This window comes from Pinus tabuliformis, chromosome X (assembly GCF_031772625.1).
Source record: "Pinus tabuliformis cultivar Carrire ecotype Pingquan chromosome X, CPIR1, whole genome shotgun sequence".
Lineage (NCBI taxonomy): Eukaryota > Viridiplantae > Streptophyta > Pinopsida > Pinales > Pinaceae > Pinus > Pinus tabuliformis.
The window spans coordinates 1,045,859,542-1,045,875,349 of NC_142308.1; positions in this window are offsets into that span (position 1 = coordinate 1,045,859,542).

The following is a 15,808-nucleotide window of genomic DNA, read 5'->3' on the forward strand; positions in this document are numbered from 1 at the left end:
TAGCGAGTAAGGTGAAGAAGGGGAAGGGGAAGGTTTCTCTTTCCGAATCCAGTTCTTCCAATGATGGGAAGAAGGTTGACAAGTCGAAGGTGTGATGCTTTCATTGTCATGAGTTGGGCCATTATGCTACTAATTGGCCAAAGAAGAAATCCAAGAAGGGATCTGGGGAAGGATCTGAAGGTGAGGCAGCCTCACTTGCTTCACAGTTTGAGTTGGACTTCACACTCTTCGCATGCATGGTTTCATCCATGGTGGGAAGTGGTTGGTTTCTTGACAGTGGATCTTCTTTCCACATGACCGGTGACAAGAGTTTGTTCAGCACTTTGGAGGAGAAAGATCTCCAGATACTCATAGCGATGGGTAATGATGAGAAGTATAGTGTCTCAGGTGTAGGCACGGTTCTTTTTCAGAGGGAGCATGGAGATCGCCTTACCTTGACCGATGTCAAGTATGTACCAGGACTGAAGAGAAACTTGGTGTCGATCGCGGTGCTGGAAGATAGAGGCTATGATGTAGTCTTCATTAAGGGAAAGGTTTTCCTTAGACATATCATCACTAGACAGGTGAAGCAGATTGGTTCACAGGTCAAGAACCTGTATGCTCTTGAGGTTCAAGATGCATGAAAAGCCTTGAGCAGCGAGGCAACTGATGGAGACTTGGTGGTTGAGAGGGAGCGTATATTACCGCTCAACATGTAGAGCCAGAAGAAGTCTCAGACAATTGTGGAGGAGCCACGATTGGTGCAGCAGCTTCAGGAGGTTGTGGAGCAGCCACAACAAGGGAAGTTGAGAGGAGATTGAGTAGAGACATCTACTCATGCAGAGACCTCCAGTAGGGGGAAACTTCGAGCCAGGTGGGCTGAGGGATCACATGCAGCCATACCTCCAGGTAGGAGGTGTGGTGATGTGGATTGATCGTCCCAAGGAGGAGGGGTAGGATCCTTGAGGTACCCAACCTCTTGGATGAGACCTTGCTACGGGAGCCCCGATGTGGAGTAGCAGGAACTGACTGATTGGGTAGAGACAGATGCAGATGGAGCGGCAGAGAGAGTGACAGTGTAGGGAATCCCAGGATAGCGCATAGCATGCAGGCTGCAGAAATGCGAGAGGCACAAGTGTTTTGCATAGTGCTAGGTGGCACAGAGAGGTGTGCAATGGTGCGAGATGCATGGAGATGTTGCAGTAGCGCAGATGTCAGAGAGGGAGCACTTGTCAGCAGCAGGTAGAGCTTCAGCATCAGGTAATGTACCTAGCCCAACAGAGTGGTCATTTGGGAGTGTTTTTTGTTCCAAGTGTTGTTGGAGCAAGTGGACCGGGCAAATGTCTTGCATGCAGAACATTCCATAGTTACAGGATAAGGATTGCTGATAATCCATATCTTGTTGAGAGGGAGTGTTGAAAATGAAACAAGATGATGGATCTTAGTGGAAAGGAGTCGCCTTCACTAAGTGGTCCCGCAGGCGAATTTTGGCGCAAAGTCTATTTTTAGACTATGTCTATTTTTAGACATATGGATCATGGTCTATGAGTTGCAGTATGTTGTTTATGGATGATTGGTCATGTTGGGAAAAATAGATGGACTTCTATTTTTGGATCACAACAGGAGTGATGAGAGTCTATTTTTAGACTGCTAGTCAAAAATAGAAAAGTCAAATATTATTGTCTCATAATAATATTTAGACTATAAACTTTATCTTATCCTCTTGGAGCACTTCAGTTTGAGCTACAAATGTGGCACATGCAACTGTCAGAAGGAAATACGCTTTTCTTGTGAGTCAGTTGAGCTATTGCATGCAGGACATCAGTTAGAACTCATGCATGTGAGTTCTGTGGAGTTGGATGAGCAGTTAATGGAGTTGTGTTCAGTTTGACTTAGTTGAACTAGTTGTATTTAGTCTAACTGATCAATAGACTAAGTAATGAGTTGTGTGAATTAGTTATTAATTAATTCACTAATTATTAACTCATAATGCAACTGAAGAATACATCAGTTAACTCAGTGCATGGACAGTTCAGTGGAGACAGGTGTTAGAGGTTGAGATTGCTATCATTTGTGCATGAGATTTTGCACATGCATGGATTGAGTTATGCCAATGACAATTGCGCAGTATGGGGCCAATACCAAGTGATTATAGCCTCTACTCACGTGATTCCCAGTGTGGGTGATTCTCTTGAGGTAAAAACGAGTTTGTTTCAGCCATTCTCATTCATTCTCAACAGGTATTGTGTAGTGGAGGCAGGCAAGCAGCGAAGGAGATTTGGAGATCATATCTGAGCTGTATTGTGTGTAACAGGTGGAGATAGTGCTGGATACTTGTGAGGAGTATTGTACTATGTTTGTTACATGTTCTCAATCAATATAATATACAAATAGTTGGGGTTGTTAGCGAGATGCTTTCCCCGGGAAAATACTGTGTTGATATGTTTGATTGATGCTTCTATGTGCGCATGTTATTGTTTCTGCTTCTGTAAATTGATGATCAACGTAGAGGAGGTTATGTATTATGCATGTATTCCGCAATAGTGTATAATCAGGATAATCTCTGTTCAATATGTGTTTATTATTCAAAATTTCTAAATATGAAGGCAAATCCAACCTGAAGGCATTATTACCAATCTTTTCCAAAATTCTGAATGGACTATATCTAATTGGTTTGAGCTTTTTACCTTATCCTTGGAGCCTCTCTTTGTTAATGTGAAGCCAAACTTCATCACCAACTTGGAATTTGTGATCTTGACGATGCTTGGCATGCCTTGCTTTGTACTTGCCTTGGCTTTTCTCAAGTTGTTCTTGAACCTTTTGGCGTACTAATTGTATTTGTTCAATGAAATTTCTTGCTTTGTCTATGTCGCTATGACCTTCATGAGAAATTAGTCAGTTACGACTACCTCTCATGGAAATGGTCATACGTTTGAATGACTTACTTAACGCAGTTGAATCCCAAAAAATGATATCTAAAGCAACATCTTTGCCAAAAATAAAATCCAAAGGAGATTTAGGCAAGTATCTCGTGCATGCCTCAAATAGCGAAGTTTGAGTGGAAGAGTGCTTAGCTCGGTTGTAAGCATGCTGAATATAGTGCAACTATTCATCCCACAAATCAGGATGCTTGCTACAATATCTACGAAGAAGATGTATCACTGTTTTTTTTCACCAATTCTGTTTGACCATCAGTTTGTGGATGAAAATCTGTACTCTTTTTCAGTTTGGTGTCCATGAATCCCCACAAGTTTGACCAAAAATTCCCCACAAAGCAAGAATCTCGATCACTAACAATGGATGTGGGCAATCCAAAATGCACCCAAACATTCTAAAAGAATAACTGAGCAGTTTGTTCAGCTATAAATTGCATTTTACATGGCATCAAAATACACATTTTGTTGAACCTATCCACAACTACATACAAATAGTCATGACCTCTTTTCGACAATGGAAGACATCCTACAAAATCCATAGAAACACTCTCTCGTAGTCGTGAAGGAACCTAAAGTGGTGTGTACAATCCTAACTTCCTATTACTAGGCTTACTGATTGCACATAATGAACATCCCTTAATAAAATGAGACACACTTTCAAGCATACGAGGCCAATAACAATACCTCTGTAGATGTGCCACCGTCTTACTTACACCGAAATGACCAAAAATAAGAGAAGTATGTGCCTCTCTTATGATGTTAACTCTTTCTCCATGTGAAATAAAAAGCTTGCCAAGATGGTACAACAAGTTATCATGCAAATGATAATCCAATTCCTCTACTTGGTTACCTTGACTCAAGCTTGCATAAACATCTTGAAATTCATTATCTAATGCATATTGCTCAATATAACTTTCATGTAAAACAAAATTATGCTTGAGTAAAGTAGTTGCACTAACAATCGGCCTAGAAAGCATATCAACAACTTTATTGTAGATACCTTTCTTATACCTAATTACCAAGTGGAATTGTTGAAGGAAACCCATCCATCGGAAGTGTTGTAACTGCAACAATTTTGATTGAGATTGAAAGTATTGCAATGGTTGATGATTAATGTGAATGATTGTTTCCTTACCCATTAGGGAGTGTTTCCATTTTTTCGCGTTTTTCACCAATGCATACAATTCCTTGTCATATGTAGGATAGTTAATCACTGCACCATTAAAAGTTTCTGAATGAAAATAGATAGGCTTACCATGCTGCATGAGGATTGCACCCATAGCGTAGTCACTAGCATCTGTCTGAATCTCAAATGATTGTCTCAAGTCTAGAAGTGTGAGTACGGGAGTTGTACTGATATTTTCCTTCAACGCATCAAAGGCCTTTTGTTGTTTGCCTCCCCACTGAAAAACCTTTTTCACGCTAGTCAATGCATGCAAAGGAGTTGCTATAAGAGAAAAATTAACAATAAATTTCCTCCAATATTGGGTTGCTCCCAGAAAACTTCTTACCTCTGTAACTGTCTTGGGCCTTGGCCAATTTACAATGACATCAACCTTGGAGGGATCTATTTTCAGCTCACTCCTCCAACAATATGACCCAATTAAACTAAAAAAGTCTTTCCAAACTCGCACTTTGACATCTTAAGATACAACTATTCTTTTTTCAAGACATCAAGTACTTTTCTTACATGCATGACATGTTCATCACGGGATTTACTGAAAATTAAGATGTCATCTAAGTAGACTATGACAAATTCATCAAGAAATGGCCTCACCACATCATTCATCACACGCATGAATGTAGCAGGAGCATTACATAAACCAAACGACATAATTATCCATTCAAGCAAACCCTGTTTTGTTTTGAACCTTGTCTTCCAAATGTCTCCTTCAACTATTCTAATTTGATGGTAGCCACTTCTTAAGTCCATCTTAGTAAAATATTTTGCATTTTTCAATTTATCCATTAAATCATCTATTCTAGGCAGTGGGTAATGGTTCTTTATCATAATTTTGTTCAATGCATGGAAGTCTATGCACATGTGCCATGTTCCATCCTTTTTTGGCACCAAGACAATAGGTGAACCACATGACGAGGAAGATGGTCTGATGATCTCTTTATTCAACAACTATTAGATTTGCGTCTTAATTTCTGCGCTTTCCATCACTAACATCTTGTACATGCCAATGTTAGGAAGAGGACAAGCTTGTTGCAATTGTATCTCTTGTTGAATTCCTCTCTTGGGAGGTAATCCCTTTGGCTATTGAAACATTTCATCATATTGGTTAACTAGGTCAACCAATTCAGATTTTAAATTCGAATCACAACCTTTAAAAGCTTCATTATCAACATCATTTTTGGGTTTGATAATGAGAAGCACAAAATTCTTGCTCGAATTCACCAATCTTTTCATATACCCTACATTAACAAGTGAAATATTTGTTTTCTTATTGTGAGCTCTCACAATATATTCTACTCCAGTTTTGAATAAATGATATTTATTTTCATGTCAATGGAAGATAGTTTTTTTGTCATAAAGGTACGGGCTGCCCAAAACCATGCCATAGATATCTAATGGCACAACGTCAAAATCCAATTCATCTATGAAATTTGCAGTAATAGTGAATCTCAGTTTACACTTTCTAGTAACCTGCAATTGTGCATTGCCACATACCCCATTTAAGTGGATACGGTTTATGATGTGGAAAAGTTTCCAGATTTAAACTCTTGACAATGTTTTCAGAGATGATATTGGCTTGAGAACCACTATCGAACATCGTATCAATCTTGTTATGTTTTGAGATCTGTCACACGGAATAAGTCGATCTTGCGGACAAGATAGACCTTCCTAGAATCTAAAGAAGACCTAATGACAAGCAAACCAACCAGACACTATCTTTCTCTAAATATGCTTTAATAAACAATAGCAAACAAGTGTTTTTAGGGCCTACCTTAGGTCCAACGCAAGCTTGTGGATGCCCTCGCTCCTTCGATCCAAATGAGCTTCTTTTCGCGAATCTGCAAACACAAACAAGGCAAACAAATTAAATAGCACCTGAAAAGCCAATTGCATAAAACATATTTAACATGAAAGTCAAGGAGTCCATGAAACAAATAACGTAAGATACTTGTTGAGAAAAATGAGTTTGATTGTATTAATTCAAAAGAAGAAGAACTTTACAACCTTTGCCTTGACGTTGTACAAGCTCCTCCCAGGGTCCAGCAAGAAGTCTCCTCTACTTTGACAAGTTTCACTCACTCCCCAATGAAGCCAAAAAGATGTGTGATCTCTCCTCTTAAGCTCAACTAGGAAGTCTTGATTTCACCAGCATTTACCCTAAAAAATGTTCAGTTTCTAACCTCCTCAGCAACCAGCCCAATGCCTGTATTTATAGTGCAATGGAGGGAGGTTACTAGGTCCTCCTTCAAAGGGATAAAGCCCTCCTTCAAAGGGATAGCTCCTCTCATCAAGGGATTAGCTCCTTCTCTTTTGGGATGCATGAACCACCTTAGAGCGAACAATCCACGTCAAAATTCCTTCTAGAAACCTCTAGAATTAACCCAAAGTGAGTTTTTTAAGATAAAACTTGCGCCTTTTGACTTTCACAGGGGTCCGCACCTACACCGTTAGGGACAGAGCGGGCAAGTCCGCAGTTTTTGTACACAGAAGGTGCGGGACCACAGGTGACCATGAGAGAAAGTGCGGAACCAGAGTTACATTGATTTTTAATGTCTTTCTCTCATTTCCAAAGCTTGATTTGAAGAGCTGAGGACTGAGACTTGCTTAGGAGGACAGTACAAGTGATGATAGACCCATACTGACTGCAAATAATCATGGTGACGATATTTTTGTGTAACGGATTGCCCCCTAAAGTGCGAAGTCTGCAGTAGATGAGGATTTCTTATCATTTAGGAAGAGTGAAGTACTTTATCATTTCGAGGATCATCTTGTGGAGAGCCCAGTTGGAACCTGTAAAAACATTCAATGCAAGATATATATATGAGATCATATCATCGCTGAGGTAGGCATTCCCATACTCAGATCAAAACTGACTAGAAAAATTAACTACTGCTCTGATACAAGAATGATCTTGTAAAACATCACAAGTATAGACTCATGTGGATACAGTATGGACGCAACCATCTGTTTATGAATAGTCCATTATATAATGAATACAAAATTCCTCGTAGCCTGGATTATGGAAACTAGATCCAGGGTCTTCATTTCTACTTCCCGAAACAGTACGATTCTATCCATGCGAATGAATGTGTTGATGTCGAACATGGTAGAAACCACTTGATTACCAGTCAATGATGTAAATTGTTAACAAGTGTGAGAGAAACCACTAGTGATGTCAATGGCTCTCAAAGTACCCAGTACAATCCATGAGATGCGAATAAATGTGTTGATATCGAACATGTCACGGAATCCTTTGATCGAAAGTCAATGATGTAAACTGTCGTCAAAGGCGAGAAACCTGCCATTGAGGCATGCAGACTTCAAGGTACTGACAATTTCTAGATCATCTTTCTAGATAATGAGCTGATGTCGATAGAAAGCGATCCGTCGTAGGCAAGCCCACAACACGAAATCATAGATCAAGTTGAAGAAATTTAGTTGCAAGGACTGACTCAGGGATGGTCAAGACGGATGACAGATATTTTGCAAATGAATGGCTTATTGGCAGTGACCTCTTGAACACATAACGACATGGCAGATGGTTTGGTGACAATTGACCCAAAGTTAATACCCAGAAACCGGCTGAAAACTTTCAATGTGGTTTGATCAACTGTTAGGCAAAGGATTTCCCAACCCAGGTGAATGAAAGTGTCGTGTTCAAGAGTGGTTACAAAGTATGACAAAGAATCTCATTTTTCTCTCTTTTCCCCCACCATTTCTGGCAAGTACCTCTTTATTTTTGACAAGCTTGAGGAGGATAACATTTGCTTGATTATAAGCTCATCCTTCGGATGAATCCAACTTAGTTTAAATTCGAACCCTAAGAAGGAGTGGTTCGTTCCCGTTTGTAATTGAACAGGTCCTTTACTGTGAAATTTTAATGAGTCCAGTATAGGAGAAACTCGGTGTTTTTCAATTTTAGAGAGTCTGAAAAAACTTAAGAAGACTCCAGGGTTGACCTTTTTCGTAAATTTGTGTCTCCCAAGCCCGAAAAAGTATAAAATAATACTTGAGAGAACTACTTGATCTTTTACGACCAAGGAGTACTTTTCGTTATTAGTGCCTTTGACCCGAAAAAGTAAAAAAGCGATCAACGACACATCGTTTTATGACCGATATCGAATTTGAAACGACAAAAATCCGGCAATCTTTTCATGTTTTTACGGTCGGAAAAGAGTTGTAAGTGGACCATCTTTTAATTTCGTTTTAACGAGTTTAAAAGAAACACTCGGCAATCTTTTCATGTTTTAGGAGTCAGAAAAGAGCTTAAAGATGACTCTACATGTTTTTTCGTTGAAAATGATAGATTTCGCTTGAATAATCATTTATTATGCACAAAAACACAAACATCACTCATACCTGTTTGAAATGGATAAAAACGTCGCAAAATACCTTTTCAAAGTGAAACATAAACAAATTTGCAATTTATTTACTCAAAAAACTTATAAAAAGGGCCTTTGTCAATTCATTTTTACCGTTTGAGTTTGGGTGAGAAAATAGTGCTTTTGCTCAGAAAACTTCCCGTGAAGATTGCGGAAAATCCAACCATTGGAATCGAACGCTGTCTTCTCTAGGTAATTCACATCATCCCACTCTTCATTTTTAACCGTTTAATTTTTTGTTTTAGTCCTTTATTTCATTTTTGGGAGGATTTTTAGGCGCAAAACCCGCGCGCGGGGGCCCGCAAGTTTACCATTGCGGGCCTGCGGACCCCGACTTTTTCTCCATTGGGAAAAAGCTCGGGGTCCGCACCTTCCATGTAGACAAAGTGCGGTCCCATGCACTGTGTCTAACCTAGAGGGTGCGGTCCCCACCGCAAGGGTTTTTAACCCAAAAATTCTCAAAAATGGACCACACAAAATATTTTCTAGCATTTTAATTTGTCTTTATACTTGATGCAGAGAGTACATCATGCTAGATTGGTGTGAACGAGAGCATGAGGACGTGGATGCTGCCACATGGAATCATCAGCCTTCACTTGATGCTTTGAGGGCGTGCGGTTTGTACAAATTCTGGGCCATTCCTGGCATGAGGGCTCAGGTGGATTTCTTACAGTGGCTGGTTGACAGATGGAGCATACAGGACCAGTGCTTCTTCATTGGCGGCCACCAGCTCGAAATCGAGCCAGCAGACATTTATTTCTTGACTGGTTTGCCTAAGAGAGGCGAAGACTTGACTCTGCACGGGAGTAGGCCAGGTGGCCAGTCTGTCGATAGCCTCCGGCTAGAGTATTGCAACAGCCAGGCTAGAGACAAAGGGATAGACATAAAGACCATATCCCATCCTGAACTCATGGTGATTGCGTTTACTGTCACCAGACTTTGCGGAGCTGCTGCATTACATATTGCCACCGGATCCCAGATGCGTATGGCAGTTGATTGCTTTCGAGGCACCATCTTCAACTGGTGCGATGCCGTGTTGGCCAATGTGAAAGGCCAACTGACCAGGGCCAAGAACGGACGACTAAAGACCTTTGGTTATGGGACTTTGGTTGTGAGTTTTGGCCTGGAGAGGGTTCCTATGCTGATCCCACAACACCTTACTGTTGGACAGTCATAGCCCATCACCCGGACGAGAGGACAGAGGTTGCTCGATTCAAACCTGAGTATTTCCAATGGCTAGAAAACCAGGTCTTTTCTATTCAGGACTTCCCTTACGTTGGGATAGATTTTCGTGGTGACCCAGACATGGTTCTTCCACCAGGAGAGCAGTGGGACGAGTCAGGTAAAATCCTTTTCAACATTTTTCTATTTTAATTTTTTGTTATTTTTTTATCGTCTCAAAAATGATAGTAAAAATTTCAAATGCAGATGTGGGTCCACAACGACCAGCTGCTCTCCGGCCTTACGAGAGGAGGCAACCAGTTGCACCCTCGCCAGCCCCACAGGACGAATCAGCAGAGGTCTTGGCCGAGTTGGAGGGTCATCTCGAGCGCTTGACAGGAGATATTCCTGAGACCATTATAGATGACATTCCTCGTCGACTTCAGCGCTATGTGATTGGAGTCCCAGGACCTTTTAGGAGGTTCCTTTGCAAGGTGGCCCGTGCAGTGGTTTCTTATAGAGATCATCACCAGTGATAGGATGATCGCCTATTGTGGGCACATGTGACATTTTTGTTTTTTGTACTTATCATTTTTGCCGATCATAAGGTGTTTTTCAACCTATGATCGAGGACGATGTATTTTTTGACACACTCCTATATATATATATATATATATCACTATTACCGGCTTATCTTGTAAATCATGTTATGGAATGGTTTTAAATTTACATGTATGATTATTGCAAATGTCTATTTAACATTCGAGAAGCAATTGCATCTGCTAATGTATTTAAAGACCTTGGAATATGCTGATATTCAATATAATCAAATTCATGTTCCAAGAGACGCACTCTCAAAAATAATCTTAATAACACTGGATTTCTAATGGCATACACTCTATTAAGCTGTAATACAACGAGTTCAGAATCTAACCTCACTATCAAACTCCGAATCCCAAATGAAATAGATTCAGACAATAACTCAATCACTGCACTATACTCGGCAATGTTGTTCATTGTTTGACCGAGGCTTACCCCATGCATAGATACTAACTCGTCAGAGGGCGAATAGATAACCCAAGCTGCGGAAGAGATGTTCCGTGTATTATGACAAGCACCATCAGCGAAACCAATGTATGTTTGGAGAGGCATCGACATCTGCAATATCAAGAGTAAAACCAAGATAAGCAGGAATAATGACGAAAAAACACTCTCTAAGCTAAGCACATTGTTTAAACTAAAACACACCAGCTAGAAAGAAAAAACTATCCTAACTAAAAATCTCCATACCCATTCTTTTAAGCATAATACCTCTTCAAGTAAAGACCATTTTTGGGTTTACCCAAAGAGTCCCCGTCAAAGTCTACCAATTCATAGGCCCCTTTGGCTAGCTTTCGCTTGACAACATAGGGACCATGCCACATAGGAACGAATTTTCCAGCGCCTAATTTATCATTAGCTTGATCATAAACTAAGACTAGATCTCCTTTCGAAAAATTTCGAGGGGTCACATTTCGATCATACTGAGCTTTCATTCGTTTTGCGTGAGTCTTGATCGCCAATGCAGCATCACGTCGATTCTCATCTAATTGAGCCAAGTATAACAAATGCTTTTCCTCTTCGGAAGTGGTTGGAAGTAACTCGATGGCCATTTGCAGTGACGGGATTTCGCATTCAATGGGTAACACAACTTCCAAACCATAGACTAGTTGGAAAGGAGTGAACCCTGTTGATGTTTTTACTGAAGTCGGTACGCCCAAAGCGCTGAAAATAGCATGTTGTGCCAATTCGACCGATGAATCCCAATGATTCATCAGATCATGATAACTAAAACTTTGTTGATGGATTCAACCAGACCATTTGCTTGTGGATAATAAGGGGTTGAATTATCGTGACGTAAACCAAGCTGGCCTGTAAGTTCGGTCATCATAACGTTTCGAAAATGACGCCCATGATCAGTGATTATCGCTTGCGGGACACCAAACCTAGCAATTATATGATTGAACACGAAAATTGCAACTGTCTTGCCGTCTGCCTCAAATGTAGGCATCGCCTCGGCCCACTTAGTAAAATAATCTACCGCAAGGATGATATGTGCATGCCCCCCGGCCGAGTGAGGGTTACATGTAATAAAATCGATACCCCATTTGGCAAAAGGACCAATGGCAATTATAGGGTGGAGAGGAGCAGGTGGAGCGCGCATCTTACGATAAAAAATCTGGCAGTTGTGGCATTTTCGGACCGCCGTAATACAATCTTTAAACAAAGACGGCCAAAAGTAGCCAGCGCGCAATATCTTTTGGGCTGTGGCAAACCCAGACATATGACTGCCACACGCTCCAGAGTGACAGTCATTTAGAATCCTTTCAGCTTCCTTGTGAGTTAAGCAACGTCGAAAAACAGAGTCCGCCCCACAACGATAAAGAGTATCTCCAATAATCCTGAATTGTTGGGACTGGAATCGAATTTTTCGACGTTCTAACCTTGAAATTTCTGGCCGAAAGGATTGGGTCTGGAGATAAATGATGATATCCCCATACCACGGATCTAAAGTGCTGATTAGAAACAAGGATTCGTTGCAATGGGCTCCTCCGCCACAGTTTCCGTGTCAGCACGCAGGAAGTCACACATTAACTCTGCAAAAACTAAAGATTTCTTAGACTTAGATTTCTCAAATTCCAAGTCGAACTCCTGCAGGATAACGATCCATTTAGAGTACTTTCCCCCTAGCAATTGCTTGGTCAAAATGTAGATCATAGGGTTGCAATCCGAAATTACCGTAGTTTTACGTAGTAGAATGTAGTGACGAAAACATTGGACAACTTGAATGGCTGCCAATGCCAATTTCTCCACATGTGAGTATTTTAGCTCAGTTGGATTTAAAGTTCCACTAAGGTAATATATCACATGTTCAGTTTCTGATTCATCTTCCTGAACTAATACCATTCCAATGGTGAAATGAGAGGCGGCGAGATACAAGAAGTAATCTTGTTTGTAATTGGGAGGATGCAACAACGGTGCATGGGTCAACGCGTGTTTGAGTGCATCAAAAGATTTCTGAGCTATCTCATCCCAATAGAATGGAGTATTCTGCTTCAACAACCGGGTAAAACCCTTTGTAACCTCGGCGTAGTTAGGAATGAATCGTCGTAAAAAGTTTGCTTTCCCCTGCAAACTTTGGAGTTGGCGAAGACTCGAAGGAGGAGGCAATTTGATGATAGCTTCGACCTTTGAGGGATCAATGCGAATGTTGGCTTTCGAAACTACAAACCCCAGCAATCGACCCGTTTCTATACAGAAGACACATTTGTGTGGGTTCAACCGAATCCGATAATGCCTACACCTCATAAAGATTGCTCGTAAATGGACGAGGTGATCAGCTCGATGTAATGAATGAGCAGGAAAGTCATCGAGATAGGGTTTCACAATGTGCTTGATGTCATGAAACGCATAAGACATCACCCTTTGAAAAGTTGCTCCGGCATTCTTAAGCCCAAAAGGTAATTTGCAATAAGAAAATGTCCCCCATGGACAAATGAAAGCCGTTTTTGGTTGATCGGCAGGTAGAATATTGATTTGATTGTATCCGGAAAAACCGTCCATAAAGGAAAATATTTTGCTGTCGGCACAATCATCAATGATTTGATCGATATAGGGAGTTGGGTAATTGTCCTTTGGACAGGCTCGATTAATGTCCCTATAGTCGATGCATATTCTTATTGTTCCCTCATTTTTGTTAACCGGAACAATATTCGATACCCAATCCGTTAACGGGATCGGATAAATGAAACCTACTTTCAACAATTTTTCAACTTCTGCTTTAATTGCAACAGCTTTTCGTGGGTGAATCTGATGCAAACGTTGCCGGACGGGTTTAGCGTCCAGGTAAGTCTTGATCTCATGAACAACAATCGCGAGATCAATTCCTGGCATTTCCTCATAGGACCAGGCAAACACATCGCGGAATTCTTGAAATAGGGCCTTATATAATTGAATTTCGTCATCTGTACATGAGGCACCTATATGAATGTTCTCAACAATTCCGGGCTTAACCGAAATGTCAATAGGAATAGTTCGAGAGATGTTTCCCAAATTTAACTCTGAATCGGGATGTTTCATTGGATTCTGAGTTTCCTTGACATATTTAGTTGTAAAAATTGATGAGAAATCATTTTCAAAACGATCATCCTCAGGTAAAAACGAAGATCTGTGATGGAGATCTTCCCATGGTAAATCATCTACACATAGGATTTCACGAATTTGCTCATCAGAGTGAACAAGTTCAGAAAACGTAGTTAAATCCGAGGTTGATGTGAAAAGTGATTCCTCACATACCACATTCATTAAGTCATTTTTGGTTGAACATGGGTCGGTAAACGACTGCACGGCTTCATAGGCAATTTCATATGGACTCAAAGGCATGGAATTACCAAATGAGTCTATCTCAGATTCAGAAGGAATGATCCAAGGATCATCATAAACAATGGTGTCTGATGTAATCATATGAATGGTTGCAAATGAAGATGATGCGTTGATTGGAGGAAAAGGAAAAGTTCCCAGTAAATCGACATCTTTAACTAATCCTACTCCAACATCCTTATATGGGATAGTCGTTTTACCAACATGCTGAATACTCTCCGAAGAGGCTGGGTCGGATGAAAAGTAAGCCAGCTGGTCTATTGTTACGATCTTTCCATTATGTGGAAACTTTATTACTCGAAAGACCGATGAAACGACCGCTGTCATAGCGTAAGACCAACTTCGACCCAAGAGAAGGTTGTAATCTAGAGGGGCATCAACCACCTCCACATCTAGACTAACGGTTTTTCCTTCAACCCCTATAGGCAAATCCTGTAGAATGCCAAAAGGATGAAACCCATGGCCATCAAAGGCCTTTAGAATCGTCGGGGATTGATTTAGCGAAGGAGAACCAAGTGATCTCCAACACTGTATCGACATAATACACGTTGAGGCTCCCTCATCAATTACAGTCCGATGAATAGGCCTGTTTTTGACTATCACTGGAATCTGGAAAGCCATTTGATGAGGCAAACGCGGTGTACTATTTTCTAGATCGAAGATTATTAGGTTCGGGTCCTGAACATCAACAGCTCCTATAGCTGACAAAAGTAATTTACGTTGTGCTGGACATGATTGCAGCACTTCCAAAGCCGACATTGCTGAGGGTGAAACAGCTAAATCCTCAACAATGTTATAATTCTGGGCTGCTCTTGCATGTGGATTGAAAGCTGACTTTCGAAGTATACCCTTGGCGGGTGGTTTGATTACCAAGTCTGGATTAGGTTTCTCGATCTGTAGTGGATCGGAACCGGGAGTTGAGTTTGATGGATTAGAATGAGAAGATTCTGCTTCTTTACCATCAACAGGACTTTTACTACCATAATCTTGCGATCGAGTCGCAATCCTAACATGGGACATCATCAGTATGGGTTCTTCATTGGCACTCGAGGATGAACCTATCATCTTACTGTCTTGAGCTGGAAAAGGATCCTTCAAAATAGCAAGAGTTTGGGAACCCTTGACAATCTTCGCAACCTCTACACGATGAGGGCAGTCTCTTGTAAAATGTTCATCGTCACAAATGAGACAAGGATAACGAGGTTTGCGCTTTTCATCATTGGATTCCGCCTTTTCAGGTTTCTCCTTTGAATTTTTGTCCGTTTTATTCTTCTTCTTTCCTTTCTTCTTTCCACCGAATTTTGATTTGGCTGTAGATGAATCTACAACGTGAATATCGACGGAAATCTCTGCAGAAGAATCTCCTGTTGGGGAATCAGGCAAGGTTATAATGGGAGAAGAATTCTTGGAAGACTTCTTCTTACTTTTAGTGTTAACCGTGCCAATCATACCATCGGCGGCATGAGATCCCGAAGGAGCTGCAACGATTTGATTTTGCTTGGGAAGATCGGGGATTTTTTCGTGTAACGTACCTGACTGAGTATAGACCAAGTCAAGGTACTGTGCTTGAGCAATGACTTGCTCCTCAGTAACAACTCCGGCTTTAGCAACATCTTCAGTGATCTTTGGCAACAAAGATTTTACAAACCACTCAGCCAAGATCTGATCCGGAATAAATACCTTCACTAAACGTCGTCGACGTCTCCACTCATGAATATGATGTGAAATGTAAGTGGATGTCGATTGTT